Raw genomic sequence first — 16673 nt, 5'->3', positions numbered from 1 at the left:
TCCAGGAGGGCTGGGATTTGTGCAAGGTTCTGAGTAACATGCTACCACAGGGAGGTGGAGGTCCTGCTCAGCCCTAGAGACAGACACACACATACAAACACACACACAGAAACTTTAGACACACAACTGGTAGTGTCGAGCCAAAGGCTTAGTAGTATGAGGAGGGCACTGAACCCATCCGTGCTCCAAAGAAGGTGAGGCCTTTCCCTGATCCACACGTGCATTCTCCCTCCTTCTCCCCCAAACCTGCCTCCTCCTCAAGCCCACACATTATTACATAGAATACAATTAGGCAGCGCTCTCAGGTTACAGAATTGTCAACGTTGCTCTCGTTAAAACAACAGCACCGTCAGACAGACAGCATGCTAGCCTGTGAAATGCGATCTGTTCTTTCAGACACGGCTCATGATGAATGTAGCCACACAAGGAGGACTGCAGCTATGCTGCGCCCCGAGCCGAACTGAGAGAATGGCTACCTACCAAAGTGCTGCACACTCTCATTTCACCCTCAGAGGCAGAAAAGAGGACGGCAAAGGACTCATGGGTCTCCCATGCTCTCCGCAAAGGACTCCCATTCCTCCTGCGGACCAAAGGTAGCAACAAAAGCAGCTTTTTATTTGTAGAGCACACAACTTTTGGAAAATACACAGCTAAAACTGTCCCCGCTTTAAGTGCTTAACAGCACTTAAAGCGGGGGACAGTTTTAGCTGTGTAATTTGAAAAACTTGCCTCTAAGTGCATAGATGCTGAAGTTCGAATGGGGGAACTGTGTCCACTTGCGTTGAGCATTCTTTCAGTGAGAAAGGATTTGGTTACATTTTGACTCTTTAGCACTGATTCTCATTCTTGTCAATCAACTGTGAAATTTCTGTGTTAATTTCTAGCAGAGGTAATAGAGTTAGTCCAAAATCGTATGTGTATATAAGTCCAGGTTGACAAGTATGCCCAAAATCCCAGGCACTGAGCTGAAAAGGGGATCACTTCCCAGTGGGCCTCACGTCCCACAGAAAACGCTGCGCAAAAGTCGAGAAACAGATACAGAAAGTGACTGGCCTAAGGCTTGTCACTTGAATGTGAGTGGCTGAATGAGTGGCGGATGGTTGGAAACGAAATCCAAATCCCCTGACCTCTAATTTCAGAGGGTGCAGTGCCTCCCCAACGCCCGATTTTAGAGTTAAACGTCTCAGCAAGAGCTTTACTGCACTGAAGTCACCCTGAAAAGACATCAGCTTCCATCCGCACAGTCATTGCCCCCGGGTCTCTAATGAGAGTTTGCCCAGTTAAAGTTGCAACATTGGGTTTCACGTGAGAGATCTTGACTTTCAGCCTGTAACTTTTGAAAAGGGTCCATGTACTTAGGGGTTCCTGCTACAAAGTAAGAGTCAAGGACCCTCTTCCGCAAAGAGGAGCTGGCCTTAGTGGGAAATGGAGAACGAGCTCCTTTAAACCACCGCTCTGTCACCAATCATTAAGAAAACTTTCTAAGAACATACATGTACTGTGTCTCCAGGAGGGCTGGGATTTGTGCAAGGTTCTGAGTAACATGCTACCACAGGGAGGTGGAGGTCCTGCTCAGCCCTAGAGACAGACACACACATACAAACACACACACAGAAACTTTAGACACACAACTGGTAGTGTCGAGCCAAAGGCTTAGTAGTATGAGGAGGGCACTGAACCCATCCGTGCTCCAAAGAAGGAGAGGCCTTTCCCTGATCCACACGTGCATTCTCCCTCCTTCTCCCCCAAACCTGCCTCCTCCTCAAGCCGACGCATTATTACATAGAATAGAATTAGGCAGCGCTCTCAGGTTACAGAATTGTCAACGATGCTCTCGTTAAAACACCAGCACCGTCAGACAGACAGCATGCTAGCCTGTGAAATGCGATCAGTTCTTTCAGACACGGCTCATGATGAATGTAGCCACACAAGGAGGACTGCAGCTATGCTGCGCCCCGAGCCGAACTGGGAGAATGGCTACCTACCAAAGTGCTGCACACTCTCATTTCACCCTCAGAGGCAGAAAAGAGGACGGCAAAGGACTCATGGGTCTCCCATGCTCTCCGCAAAGGACTCCCATTCCTCCTGCGGACCAAAGGTAGCAACAAAAGCAGCTTTTTATTTGTAGAGCACACAACTTTTGGAAAATACACAGCTAAAACTGTCCCCGCTTTAAGTGCTTTACGGCACTTAAAGCGGGGACAGTTTTAGCTGTGTAATTTGAAAAACTTGCCTCTAAGTGCATAGATGCTGAAGTTCGAATGGGGGAACTGTGTCCACTTGCGTTGAGCATTCTTTCAGTGAGAAAGGATTTGGTTACATTTTGACTCTTTAGCACTGATTCTCATTCTTGTCAATCAACTGTGAAATTTCTGTGTTAATTTCTAGCAGAGGTAATAGAGTTAGTCCAAAATCGTAGGTGTATATAAGTCCAGGTTGACAAGTATGCCCAAAATCCCAGGCACTGAGCTGAAAAGGGGATCACTTCCCAGTGGGCCTCACGTCCCACAGAAACCGCTGCGCAAAAGTCGAGAAACAGATACAGAAACTGACTGGCCTAAGGCTTGTCACTTGAATGTGAGTGGCTGAATGAGTGGCGGATGGTTGGAAACGAAATCCAAATCCCCTGACCTCTAATTTCAGAGGGTGCAGTGCCTCCCCAACGCCCGATTTTAGAGTTAAACGTCTCAGCAAGAGCTTTACTGCACTGAAGTCACGCCTCCCCAACGCCCGATTTTAGAGTTAAACGTCTCAGCAAGAGCTTTACTGCACTGAAGTCACCCTGAAAAGACATCAGCTTCCATCCGCACAGTCATTGCCCCCGGGTCTCTAATGAGAGTTTGCCCAGTTAAACTTTTTAAGGTTTTACAAGGAGGGCTTAATTACAAGCGGGGACAGTTTTAGCTGTGTAATTTGAAAAACTTGCCTCTAAGTGCATAGATGCTGAAGTTCGAATGGGGGAACTGTGTCCACTTGCGTTGAGCATTCTTTCAGTGAGAAAGGATTTGGTTACATTTTGACTCTTTAGCACTGATTCTCATTCTTGTCAATCAACTGTGAAATTTCTGTGTTAATTTCTAGCAGAGGTAATAGAGTTAGTCCAAAATCGTAGGTGTATATAAGTCCAGGTTGACAAGTATGCCCAAAATCCCAGGCACTGAGCTGAAAAGGGGATCACTTCCCAGTGGGCCTCACGTCCCACAGAAACCGCTGCGCAAAAGTCGAGAAACAGATACAGAAAGTGACTGGCCTAAGGCTTGTCACTTGAATGTGAGTGGCTGAATGAGTGGCGGATGGTTGGAAATGAAATCCAAATCCCCTGACCTCTAATTTCAGAGGGTGCAGTGCCTCCCCAATGCCCGATTTTAGAGTTAAACGTCTCAGCAAGAGCTTTACTGCACTGAAGTCACCCTGAAAAGACATCAGCTTCCATCCGCACAGTCATTGCCCCCGGGTCTCTAATGAGAGTTTGCCCAGTTAAAGTTGCAACATTGGGTTTAACGTGAGAGATCTTGACTTTCAGCCTGTAACTTTTGAAAAGGGTCCATGTACTTAGGGGTTCCTGCTACAAAGTAAGAGTCAAGGACCCTCTTCCGCAAAGAGGAGCTGGCCTTAGTGGGAAATGGAGAACGAGCTCCTTTAAACCACCGCTCTGTCACCAATCATTAAGAAAACTTTCTAAGAACATACATGTACTGTGTCTCCAGGAGGGCTGGGATTTGTGCAAGCTTCTGAGTAACATGCTACCACAGGAAGGTGGAGGTCCTGCTCAGCCCTAGAGACAGACACACACATACAAACACACACACAGAAACTTTAGACACACAACTGGTAGTGTCGAGCCAAAGTCTTAGTAGTATGAGGAGGGCACTGAACCCATCCGTGCTCCAAAGAAGGAGAGGCCTTTCCCTGATCCACACGTGCATTCTCCCTCCTTCTCCCCCAAACCTGCCTCCTCCTCAAGCCCACGCATTATTACATAGAATACAATTAGGCAGCGCTCTCAGGTTACAGAATTGTCAACGATGCTCTCGTTAAAACACCAGCACCGTCAGACAGACAGCATGCTAGCCTGTGAAATGCGATCAGTTCTTTCAGACACGGCTCATGATGAATGTAGCCACACAAGGAGGACTGCAGCTATGCTGCGCTCCGAGCCGAACTGGGAGAATGGCTACATACCAAAGTGCTGCACACTCTCATTTCACCCTCAGAGGCAGAAAAGAGGACGGCAAAGGACTCATGGGTCTCCCATGCTCTCCGCAAAGGACTCCCATTCCTCCTGCGGACCAAAGGTAGCAACAAAAGCAGCTTTCTATTTGTAGAGCACACAACTTTTGGAAAATACACAGCTAAAACTGTCCCCGCTTTAAGTGCTTTACAGCACTTAAAGCGGGGACAGTTTTAGCTGTGTAATTTGAAAAACTTGCCTCTAAGTGCATAGATGCTGAAGTTCGAATGGGGGAACTGTGTCCACTTGCGTTGAGCATTCTTTCAGTGAGAAAGGATTTGGTTACATTTTGACTCTTTAGCACTGATTCTCATTCTTGTCAATCAACTGTGAAATTTCTGTGTTAATTTCTAGCAGAGGTAATAGAGTTAGTCCAAAATCGTAGGTGTATATAAGTCCAGGTTGACAAGTATGCCCAAAATCCCAGGCACTGAGCTGAAAAGGGGATCACTTCCCAGTGGGCCTCACGTCCCACAGAAACCGCTGCGCAAAAGTCGAGAAACAGATACAGAAAGTGACTGGCCTAAGGCTTGTCACTTGAATGTGAGTGGCTGAATGAGTGGCGGATGGTTGGAAATGAAATCCAAATCCCCTGACCTCTAATTTCAGAGGGTGCAGTGCCTCCCCAACGTCCGATTTTAGAGTTAAACGTCTCAGCAAGAGCTTTACTGCACTGAAGTCACCCGGAAAAGACATCAGCTTCCATCCGCACAGTCATTGCCCCCGGGTCTCTAATGAGAGTTTGCCCAGTTAAAGTTGCAACATTGGGTTTAACGTGAGAGATCTTGACTTTCAGCCTGTAACTTTTGAAAAGGGTCCATGTACTTAGGGGTTCCTGCTACAAAGTAAGAGTCAAGGACCCTCTTCCGCAAAGAGGAGCTGGCCTTAGTGGGAAATGGAGAACGAGCTCCTTTAAACCACCGCTCTGTCACCAATCATTAAGAAAACTTTCTAAGAACATACAAGTACTGTGTCTCCAGGAGGGTTGGGATTTGTGCAAGCTTCTGAGTAACATGCTACCACAGGAAGGTGGAGGTCCTGCTCAGCCCTAGAGACAGACACACACATACAAACACACACACAGAAACTTTAGACACACAACTGGTAGTGTCGAGCCAAAGACTTAGTAGCATGAGGAGGGCACTGAACCCATCCGTGCTCCAAAGAAGGAGAGGCCTTTCCCTGATCCACACGTGCATTCTCCCTCCTTCTCCCCCAAACCTGCCTCCTCCTCAAGCCCACGCATTATTACATAGAATACAATTAGGCAGCGCTCTCAGGTTACAGAATTGTCAACGATGCTCTCGTTAAAACACCAGCACAGTCAGACAGACAGCATGCTAGCCTATGAAATGCGATCAGTTCTTTCAGACACGGCTCATGATGAATGTAGCCACACAAGGAGGACTGCAGCTATGCTGCGCCCCGAGCCGAACTGGGAGAATGGCTACCTACCAAAGTGCTGCACACTCTCATTTCACCCTCAGAGGCAGAAAAGAGGACGGCAAAGGACTCATGGGTCTCCCATGCTCTCCGCAAAGGACTCCCATTCCTCCTGCGGACCAAAGGTAGCAACAAAAGCAGCTTTTTATTTGTAGAGCACACAACTTTTGGAAAATACACAGCTAAAACTGTCCCCGCTTTAAGTGCTTTACAGCACTTAAAGCGGGGACAGTTTTAGCTGTGTAATTTGAAAAACTTGCCTCTAAGTGCATAGATGCTGAAGTTCGAATGGGGGAACTGTGTCCACTTGCGTTGAGCATTCTTTCAGTGAGAAAGGATTTGGTTACATTTTGACTCTTTAGCACTGATTCTCATTCTTGTCAATCAACTGTGAAATTTCTGTGTTAATTTCTAGCAGAGGTAATAGAGTTAGTCCAAAATCGTAGGTGTATATAAGTCCAGGTTGACAAGTATGCCCAAAATCCCAGGCACTGAGCTGAAAAGGGGATCACTTCCCAGTGGGCCTCACGTCCCACAGAAACCGCTGCGCAAAAGTCGAGAAACAGATACAGAAAGTGACTGGCCTAAGGCTTGTCACTTGAATGTGAGTGGCTGAATGAGTGGCGGATGGTTGGAAATGAAATCCAAATCCCCTGACCTCTAATTTCAGAGGGTGCAGTGCCTCCCCAATGCCCGATTTTAGAGTTAAACGTCTCAGCAAGAGCTTTACTGCACTGAAGTCACCCTGAAAAGACATCAGCTTCCATCCGCACAGTCATTGCCCCCGGGTCTCTAATGAGAGTTTGCCCAGTTAAAGTTGCAACATTGGGTTTAACGTGAGAGATCTTGACTTTCAGCCTGTAACTTTTGAAAAGGGTCCATGTACTTAGGGGTTCCTGCTACAAAGTAAGAGTCAAGGACCCTCTTCCGCAAAGAGGAGCTGGCCTTAGTGGGAAATGGAGAACGAGCTCCTTTAAACCACCGCTCTGTCACCAATCATTAAGAAAACTTTCTAAGAACATACATGTACTGTGTCTCCAGGAGGGCTGGGATTTGTGCAAGGTTCTGAGTAACATGCTACCACAGGAAGGTGGAGGTCCTGCTCAGCCCTAGAGACAGACACACACATACAAACACACACACAGAAACTTTAGACACACAACTGGTAGGGTCGAGCCAAAGACTTAGTAGTATGAGGAGGGCACTGAACCCATCCGTGCTCCAAAGAAGGAGAGGCCTTTCCCTGATCCACACGTGCATTCTCCCTCCTTCTCCCCCAAACCAGCCTCCTCCTCAAGCCAACGCATTATTGCATAGAATACAATTAGGCAGCGCTCTCAGGTTACAGAATTGTCAACCATGCTCTCGTTAAAACACCAGCACAGTCAGACAGACAGCATGCTAGCCTGTGAAATGCGATCAGTTCTTTCAGACACGGCTCATGATGAATGTAGCCACACAAGGAGGACTGCAGCTATGCTGCGCCCCGAGCCGAACTGGGAGAATGGCTACCTACCAAAGTGCTGCACACTCTCATTTCACCCTCAGAGGCAGAAGAGAGGACGGCAAAGGACTCATGGGTCTCCCATGCTCTCCGCAAAGGACTCCCATTCCTCCTGCGGACCAAAGGTAGCAACAAAAGCAGCTTTTTATTTGTAGAGCACACAACTTTTGGAAAATACACAGCTAAAACTGTCCCCGCTTTAAGTGCTTTACAGCACTTAAAGCGGGGACAGTTTTAGCTGTGTAATTTGAAAAACTTGCCTCTAAGTGCATAGATGCTGAAGTTCGAATGGGGGAACTGTGTCCACTTGCGTTGAGCATTCTTTCAGTGAGAAAGGATTTGGTTACATTTTGACTCTTTAGCACTGATTCTCATTCTTGTCAATCAACTGTGAAATTTCTGTGTTAATTTCTAGCAGAGGTAATAGAGTTAGTCCAAAATCGTAGGTGTATATAAGTCCAGGTTGACAAGTATGCCCAAAATCCCAGGCACTGAGCTGAAAAGGGGATCACTTCCCAGTGGGCCTCACGTCCCACAGAAACCGCTGCGCAAAAGTCGAGAAACAGATACAGAAAGTGACTGGCCTAAGGCTTGTCACTTGAATGTGAGTGGCTGAATGAGTGGCGGATGGTTGGAAATGAAATCCAAATCCCCTGACCTCTAATTTCAGAGGGTGCAGTGCCTCCCCAATGCCCGATTTTAGAGTTAAACGTCTCAGCAAGAGCTTTACTGCACTGAAGTCACCCTGAAAAGACATCAGCTTCCATCCGCACAGTCATTGCCCCCGGGTCTCTAATGAGAGTTTGCCCAGTTAAAGTTGCAACATTGGGTTTAACGTGAGAGATCTTGACTTTCAGCCTGTAACTTTTGAAAAGGGTCCATGTACTTAGGGGTTCCTGCTACAAAGTAAGAGTCAAGGACCCTCTTCCGCAAAGAGGAGCTGGCCTTAGTGGGAAATGGAGAACGAGCTCCTTTAAACCACCGCTCTGTCACCAATCATTAAGAAAACTTTCTAAGAACATACATGTACTCTGTCTCCAGGAGGGCTGGGATTTGTGCAAGCTTCTGAGTAACATGCTACCACAGGAAGGTGGAGGTCCTGCTCAGCCCTAGAGACAGACACACACATACAAACACACACGCAGAAACTTTAGACACACAACTGGTAGTGTCGAGCCAAAGACATAGTAGTATGAGGAGGGCACTGAACCCATCCGTGCTCCAAAGAAGGAGAGGCCTTTCCCTGATCCACACGTGCATTCTCCCTCCTTCTCCCCCAAACCTGCCTCCTCCTCAAGCCCACGCATTATTACATAGAATACAATTAGGCAGCGCTCTCAGGTTACAGAAATGTCAACGATGCTCTCGTTAAAACACCAGCACCGTCAGACAGACAGCATGCTAGCCTGTGAAATGCGGTCAGTTCTTTCAGACACGGCTCATGATGAATGTAGCCACACAAGGAGGACTGCAGCTATGCTGCGCCCCGAGCCGAACTGGGAGAATGGCTACCTACCAAAGTGCTGCACACTCTCATTTCACCCTCAGAGGCAGAAAAGAGGACGGCAAAGGACTCATGGGTCTCCCATGCTCTCCGCAAAGGACTCCCATTCCTCCTGCGGACCAAAGGTAGCAACAAAAGCAGCTTTTTATTTGTAGAGCACACAACTTTTGGAAAATACACAGCTAAAACTGTCCCCGCTTTAAGTGCTTTACAGCACTTAAAGCGGGGACAGTTTTAGCTGTGTAATTTGAAAAACTTGCCTCTAAGTGCATAGATGCTGAAGTTCGAATGGGGGAACTGTGTCCACTTGCGTTGAGCATTCTTTCAGTGAGAAAGGATTTGGTTACATTTTGACTCTTTAGCACTGATTCTCATTCTTGTCAATCAACTGTGAAATTTCTGTGTTAATTTCTAGCAGAGGTAATAGAGTTAGTCCAAAATCGTAGGTGTATATAAGTCCAGGTTGACAAGTATGCCCAAAATCCCAGGCACTGAGCTGAAAAGGGGATCACTTCCCAGTGGGCCTCACGTCCCACAGAAACCGCTGCGCAAAAGTCGAGAAACAGATACAGAAAGTGACTGGCCTAAGGCTTGTCACTTGAATGTGAGTGGCTGAATGAGTGGCGGATGGTTGGAAACGAAATCCAAATCCCCTGACCTCTAATTTCAGAGGGTGCAGTGCCTCCCCAACGCCCGATTTTAGAGTTAAACATCTCAGCAAGAGCTTTACTGCACTGAAGTCACCCTGAAAAGACATCAGCTTCCATCCGCACAGTCATTGCCCCCGGGTCTCTAATGAGAGTTTGCCCAGTTAAAGTTGCAACATTGGGTTTAACGTGAGAGATCTTGACTTTCAGCCTGTAACTTTTGAAAAGGGTCCATGTACTTAAGGGTTCCTGCTACAAAGTAAGAGTCAAGGACCCTCTTCCGCAAAGAGGAGCTGGCCTTAGTGGGAAATGGAGAACGGGCTCCTTTAAACCACCGCTCTGTCGCCAATCATTAAGAAAACTTTCTAAGAACATACATGTACTGTGTCTCCAGGAGGGCTGGGATTTGTGCAAGCTTCTGAGTAACATGCTACCACAGGAAGGTGGAGGTCCTGCTCAGCCCTAGAGACAGACACACACATACAAACACACACACAGAAACTTTAGACACACAACTGGTAGTGTCGAGCCAAAGGCTTAGTAGCATGAGGAGGGCACTGAACCCATCCGTGCTCCAAAGAAGGAGAGGCCTTTCCCTGATCCACACGTGCATTCTCCCTCCTTCTCCCCCAAACCTGCCTCCTCCTCAAGCCCACGCATTATTACATAGAATACAATTAGGCAGCGCTCTCAGGTTACAGAAATGTCAACGATGCTATCGTTAAAACACCAGCACAGTCAGACAGACAGCATGCTAGCCTGTGAAATGCGATCAGTTCTTCCAGACACCGCTCATGATGAATGTAGCCACACAAGGAGGACTGCAGCTATGCTGCGCCCCGAGCCGAACTGGGAGAATGGCTACCTACCAAAGTGCTGCACACTCTCATTTCACCCTCAGAGGCAGAAAAGAGGACGGCAAAGGACTCATGGGTCTCCCATGCTCTCCGCAAAGGACTCCCATTCCTCCTGCGGACCAAAGGTAGCAACAAAAGCAGCTTTTTATTTGTAGAGCACACAACTTTTGGAAAATACACAGCTAAAACTGTCCCCGCTTTAAGTGCTTTACAGCACTTAAAGCGGGGACAGTTTTAGCTGTGTAATTTGAAAAACTTGCCTCTATGTGCATAGATGCTGAAGTTCGAATGGGGGAACTGTGTCCACTTGCGTTGAGCATTCTTTCAGTGAGAAAGGATTTGGTTACATTTTGACTCTTTAGCACTGATTCTCATTCTTGTCAATCAACTGTGAAATTTCTGTGTTAATTTCTAGCAGAGGTAATAGAGTTAGTCCAAAATCGTAGGTGTATATAAGTCCAGGTTGACAAGTATGCCCAAAATCCCAGGCACTGAGCTGAAAAGGGGATCACTTCCCAGTGGGCCTCACGTCCCACAGAAACCGCTGCGCAAAAGTCGAGAAACAGATAGAGAAAGTGACTGGCCTAAGGCTTGTCACTTGAATATGAGTGGCTGAATGAGTGGCGGATGGTTGGAAATGAAATCCAAATCCCCTGACCTCTAATTTCAGAGGGTGCAGTGCCTCCCCAACGCCCGATTTTAGAGTTAAACGTCTCAGCAAGAGCTTTACTGCACTGAAGTCACCCTGAAAAGACATCAGCTTCCATCCGCACAGTCATTGCCCCCGGGTCTCTAATGAGAGTTTGCCCAGTTAAAGTTGCAACATTGGGTTTAACGTGAGAGATCTTGACTTTCAGCCTGTAACTTTTGAAAAGGGTCCATGTACTTAGGGGTTCCTGCTACAAAGTAAGAGTCAAGGACCCTCTTCCGCAAAGAGGAGCTGGCCTTAGTGGGAAATGGAGAACGAGCTCCTTTAAACCACCGCTCTGTCACCAATCATTAAGAAAACTTTCTAAGAACATACATGTACTCTGTCTCCAGGAGGGCTGGGATTTGTGCAAGCTTCTGAGTAACATGCTACCACAGGAAGGTGGAGGTCCTGCTCAGCCCTAGAGACAGACACACACATACAAACACACACACAGAAACTTTAGACACACAACTGGTAGTGTCGAGCCAAAGACTTAGTAGTATGAGGAGGGCACTGAACCCATCCGTGCTCCAAAGAAGGAGAGGCCTTTCCCTGATCCACACGTGCATTCTCCCTCCTTCTCCCCCAAACCTGCCTCCTCCTCAAGCCCACGCATTATTACATAGAATACAATTAGGCAGCGCTCTCAGGTTACAGAATTGTCAACGATGCTCTCGTTAAAACACCAGCACCGTCAGACAGACAGCATGCTAGCCTGTGAAATGCGATCAGTTCTTTCAGACACGGCTCATGATGAATGTAGCCACACAAGGAGGACTGCAGCTATGCTGCGCCCCGAGCCGAACTGGGAGAATGGCTACCTACCAAAGTGCTGCACACTCTCATTTCACCCTCAGAGGCAGAAAAGAGGACGGCAAAGGACTCATGGGTCTCCCATGCTCTCCGCAAAGGACTCCCATTCCTCCTGCGGACCAAAGGTAGCAACAAAAGCAGCTTTTTCTTTGTAGAGCACACAACTTTTGGAAAATACACAGCTAAAACTGTCCCCGCTTTAAGTGCTTTACAGCACTTAAAGCGGGGACAGTTTTAGCTGTGTAATTTGAAAAACTTGCCTCTAAGTGCATAGATGCTGAAGTTCGAATGGGGGAACTGTGTCCACTTGCGTTGAGCATTCTTTCAGTGAGAAAGGATTTGGTTACATTTTGACTCTTTAGCACTGATTCTCATTCTTGTCAATCAACTGTGAAATTTCTGTGTTAATTTCTAGCAGAGGTAATAGAGTTAGTCCAAAATCGTAGGTGTATATAAGTCCAGGTTGACAAGTATGCCCAAAATCCCAGGCACTGAGCTGAAAAGGGGATCACTTCCCAGTGGGCCTCACGTCCCACAGAAACCGCTGCGCAAAAGTCGAGAAACAGATACAGAAAGTGACTGGCCTAAGGCTTGTCACTTGAATGTGAGTGGCTGAATGAGTGGCGGATGTTTGGAAATGAAATCCAAATCCCCTGACCTCTAATTTCAGAGGGTGCAGTGCCTCCCCAATGCCCGATTTTAGAGTTAAACGTCTCAGCAAGAGCTTTACTGCACTGAAGTCACCCTGAAAAGACATCAGCTTCCATCCGCACAGTCATTGCCCCCGGGTCTCTAATGAGAGTTTGCCCAGTTAAAGTTGCAACATTGGGTTTAACGTGAGAGATCTTGACTTTCAGCCTGTAACTTTTGAAAAGGGTCCATGTACTTAGGGGTTCCTGCTACAAAGTAAGAGTCAAGGACCCTCTTCCGCAAAGAGGAGCTGGCCTTAGTGGGAAATGGAGAACGAGCTCCTTTAAACCACCGCTCTGTCACCAATCATTAAGAAAACTTTCTAAGAACATACATGTACTGTGTCTCCAGGAGGGCTGGGATTTGTGCAAGCTTCTGAGTAACATGCTACCACAGGAAGGTGGAGGTCCTGCTCAGCCCTAGAGACAGACACACACATACAAACACACACACAGAAACTTTAGACACACAACTGGTAGTGTCGAGCCAAAGACTTAGTAGCATGAGGAGGGCACTGAACCCATCCGTGCTCCAAAGAAGGAGAGGCCTTTCCCTGATCCACACGTGCATTCTCCCTCCTTCTCCCCCAAACCTGCCTCCTCCTCAAGCCCACGCATTATTACATAGAATACAATTAGGCAGCGCTCTCAGGTTACAGAATTGTCAACGATGCTCTCGTTAAAACACCAGCACCGTCAGACAGACAGCATGCTAGCCTGTGAAATGCGATCAGTTCTTTCAGACACGGCTCATGATGAATGTAGCCACACAAGGAGGACTGCAGCTATGCTGCGCCCCGAGCCGAACTGGGAGAATGGCTACCTACCAAAGTGCTGCACACTCTCATTTCACCCTCAGAGGCAGAAAAGAGGACGGCACAGGACTCATGGGTCTCCCATGCTCTCCGCAAAGGACTCCCATTCCTCCTGCGGACCAAAGGTAGCAACAAAAGCAGCTTTTTATTTGTAGAGCACACAACTTTTGGAAAATACACAGCTAAAACTGTCCCCGCTTTAAGTGCTTTACAGCACTTAAAGCGGGGACAGTTTTAGCTGTGTAATTTGAAAAACTTGCCTCTAAGTGCATAGATGCTGAAGTTCGAATGGGGGAACTGTGTCCACTTGCGTTGAGCATTCTTTCAGTGAGAAAGGATTTGGTTACATTTTGACTCTTTAGCACTGATTCTCATTCTTGTCAATCAACTGTGAAATTTCTGTGTTAATTTCTAGCAGAGGTAATAGAGTTAGTCCAAAATCGTAGGTGTATATAAGTCCAGGTTGACAAGTATGCCCAAAATCCCAGGCACTGAGCTGAAAAGGGGATCACTTCCCAGTGGGCCTCACGTCCCACAGAAACCGCTGCGCAAAAGTCGAGAAACAGATACAGAAAGTGACTGGCCTAAGGCTTGTCACTTGAATGTGAGTGGCTGAATGAGTGGCGGATGGTTGGAAACGAAATCCAAATCCCCTGACCTCTAATTTCAGAGGGTGCAGTGCCTCCCCAACGCCCGATTTTAGAGTTAAACATCTCAGCAAGAGCTTTACTGCACTGAAGTCACCCTGAAAAGACATCAGCTTCCATCCGCACAGTCATTGCCCCCGGGTCTCTAATGAGAGTTTGCCCAGTTAAAGTTGCAACATTGGGTTTAACGTGAGAGATCTTGACTTTCAGCCTGTAACTTTTGAAAAGGGTCCATGTACTTAGGGGTTCCTGCTACAAAGTAAGAGTCAAGGACCCTCTTCCGCAAAGAGGAGCTGGCCTTAGTGGGAAATGGAGAACGAGCTCCTTTAAACCACCGCTCTGTCACCAATCATTAAGAAAACTTTCTAAGAACATACATGTAATGTGTCTCCAGGAGGGCTGGGATTTGTGCAAGCTTCTGAGTAACATGCTACCACAGGGAGGTGGAGGTCCTGCTCAGCCCTAGAGACAGACACACACATACAAACACACACACAGAAACTTTAGACACACAACTGGTAGTGTCGAGCCAAAGTCTTAGTAGTATGAGGAGGGCACTGAACCCATCCGTGCTCCAAAGAAGGTGAGGCCTTTCCCTGATCCACACGTGCATTCTCCCTCCTTCTCCCCCAAACCTGCCTCCTCCTCAAGCCCACGCATTATTACATAGAATACAATTAGGCAGCGCTCTCAGGTTACAGAATTGTCAACGATGCTCTCGTTAAAACACCAGCACCGTCAGACAGACAGCATGCTAGCCTGTGAAATGCGATCAGTTCTTTCAGACACGGCTCATGATGAATGTAGCCACACAAGGAGGACTGCAGCTATGCTGCGCCCCGAGCCGAACTGGGAGAATGGCTACCTACCAAAGTGCTGCACACTCTCATTTCACCCTCAGAGGCAGAAAAGAGGACGGCAAAGGACTCATGGGTCTCCCATGCTCTCCGCAAAGGACTCCCATTCCTCCTGCGGACCAAAGGTAGCAACAAAAGCAGCTTTTTCTTTGTAGAGCACACAACTTTTGGAAAATACACAGCTAAAACTGTCCCCGCTTTAAGTGCTTTACAGCACTTAAAGCGGGGACAGTTTTAGCTGTGTAATTTGAAAAACTTGCCTCTAAGTGCATAGATGCTGAAGTTCGAATGGGGGAACTGTGTCCACTTGCGTTGAGCATTCTTTCAGTGAGAAAGGATTTGGTTACATTTTGACTCTTTAGCACTGATTCTCATTCTTGTCAATCAACTGTGAAATTTCTGTGTTAATTTCTAGCAGAGGTAATAGAGTTAGTCCAAAATCGTAGGTGTATATAAGTCCAGGTTGACAAGTATGCCCAAAATCCCAGGCACTGAGCTGAAAAGGGGATCACTTCCCAGTGGGCCTCACGTCCCACAGAAACCGCTGCGCAAAAGTCGAGAAACAGATACAGAAAGTGACTGGCCTAAGGCTTGTCACTTGAATGTGAGTGGCTGAATGAGTGGCGGATGGTTGGAAATGAAATCCAAATCCCCTGACCTCTAATTTCAGAGGGTGCAGTGCCTCCCCAATGCCCGATTTTAGAGTTAAACGTCTCAGCAAGAGCTTTACTGCACTGAAGTCACCCTGAAAAGACATCAGCTTCCATCCGCACAGTCATTGCCCCCGGGTCTCTAATGAGAGTTTGCCCAGTTAAAGTTGCAACATTGGGTTTAACGTGAGAGATCTTGACTTTCAGCCTGTAACTTTTGAAAAGGGTCCATGTACTTAGGGGTTCCTGCTACAAAGTAAGAGTCAAGGACCCTCTTCCGCAAAGAGGAGCTGGCCTTAGTGGGAAATGGAGAACGAGCTCCTTTAAACCACCGCTCTGTCACCAATCATTAAGAAAACTTTCTAAGAACATACATGTACTGTGTCTCCAGGAGGGCTGGGATTTGTGCAAGCTTCTGAGTAACATGCTACCACAGGAAGGTGGAGGTCCTGCTCAGCCCTAGAGACAGACACACACATACAAACACACACACAGAAACTTTAGACACACAACTGGTAGTGTCGAGCCAAAGGCTTAGTAGCATGAGGAGGGCACTGAACCCATCCGTGCTCCAAAGAAGGAGAGGCCTTTCCCTGATCCACACGTGCATTCTCCCTCCTTCTCCCCCAAACCTGCCTCCTCCTCAAGCCCACGCATTATTACATAGAATACAATTAGGCAGCGCTCTCAGGTTACAGAATTGTCAACGATGCTCTCGTTAAAACACCAGCACCGTCAGACAGACAGCATGCTAGCCTGTGAAATGCGATCAGTTCTTTCAGACACGGCTCATGATGAATGTAGCCACACAAGGAGGACTGCAGCTATGCTGCGCCCCGAGCCGAACTGGGAGAATGGCTACCTACCAAAGTGCTGCACACTCTCATTTCACCCTCAGAGGCAGAAAAGAGGACGGCACAGGACTCATGGGTCTCCCATGCTCTCCGCAAAGGACTCCCATTCCTCCTGCGGACCAAAGGTAGCAACAAAAGCAGCTTTTTATTTGTAGAGCACACAACTTTTGGAAAATACACAGCTAAAACTGTCCCCGCTTTAAGTGCTTTACAGCACTTAAAGCGGGGACAGTTTTAGCTGTGTAATTTGAAAAACTTGCCTCTAAGTGCATAGATGCTGAAGTTCGAATGGGGGAACTGTGTCCACTTGCGTTGAGCATTCTTTCAGTGAGAAAGGATTTGGTTACATTTTGACTCTTTAGCACTGATTCTCATTCTTGTCAATCAACTGTGAAATTTCTGTGTTAATTTCTAGCAGAGGTAATAGAGTTAGTCCAAAATCGTAGGTGTATATAAGTCCAGGTTGACAAG

Source organism: Aotus nancymaae, unplaced genomic scaffold (genome assembly GCF_030222135.1).
Source record: "Aotus nancymaae isolate 86718 unplaced genomic scaffold, 86718_ANA_hifiasm-v0.15.2.pri h1tg000002l, whole genome shotgun sequence".
Lineage (NCBI taxonomy): Eukaryota > Metazoa > Chordata > Mammalia > Primates > Aotidae > Aotus > Aotus nancymaae.
The sequence above is the reverse complement of the archived record's forward strand: the minus strand, read 5'-3'. Positions refer to the sequence as shown.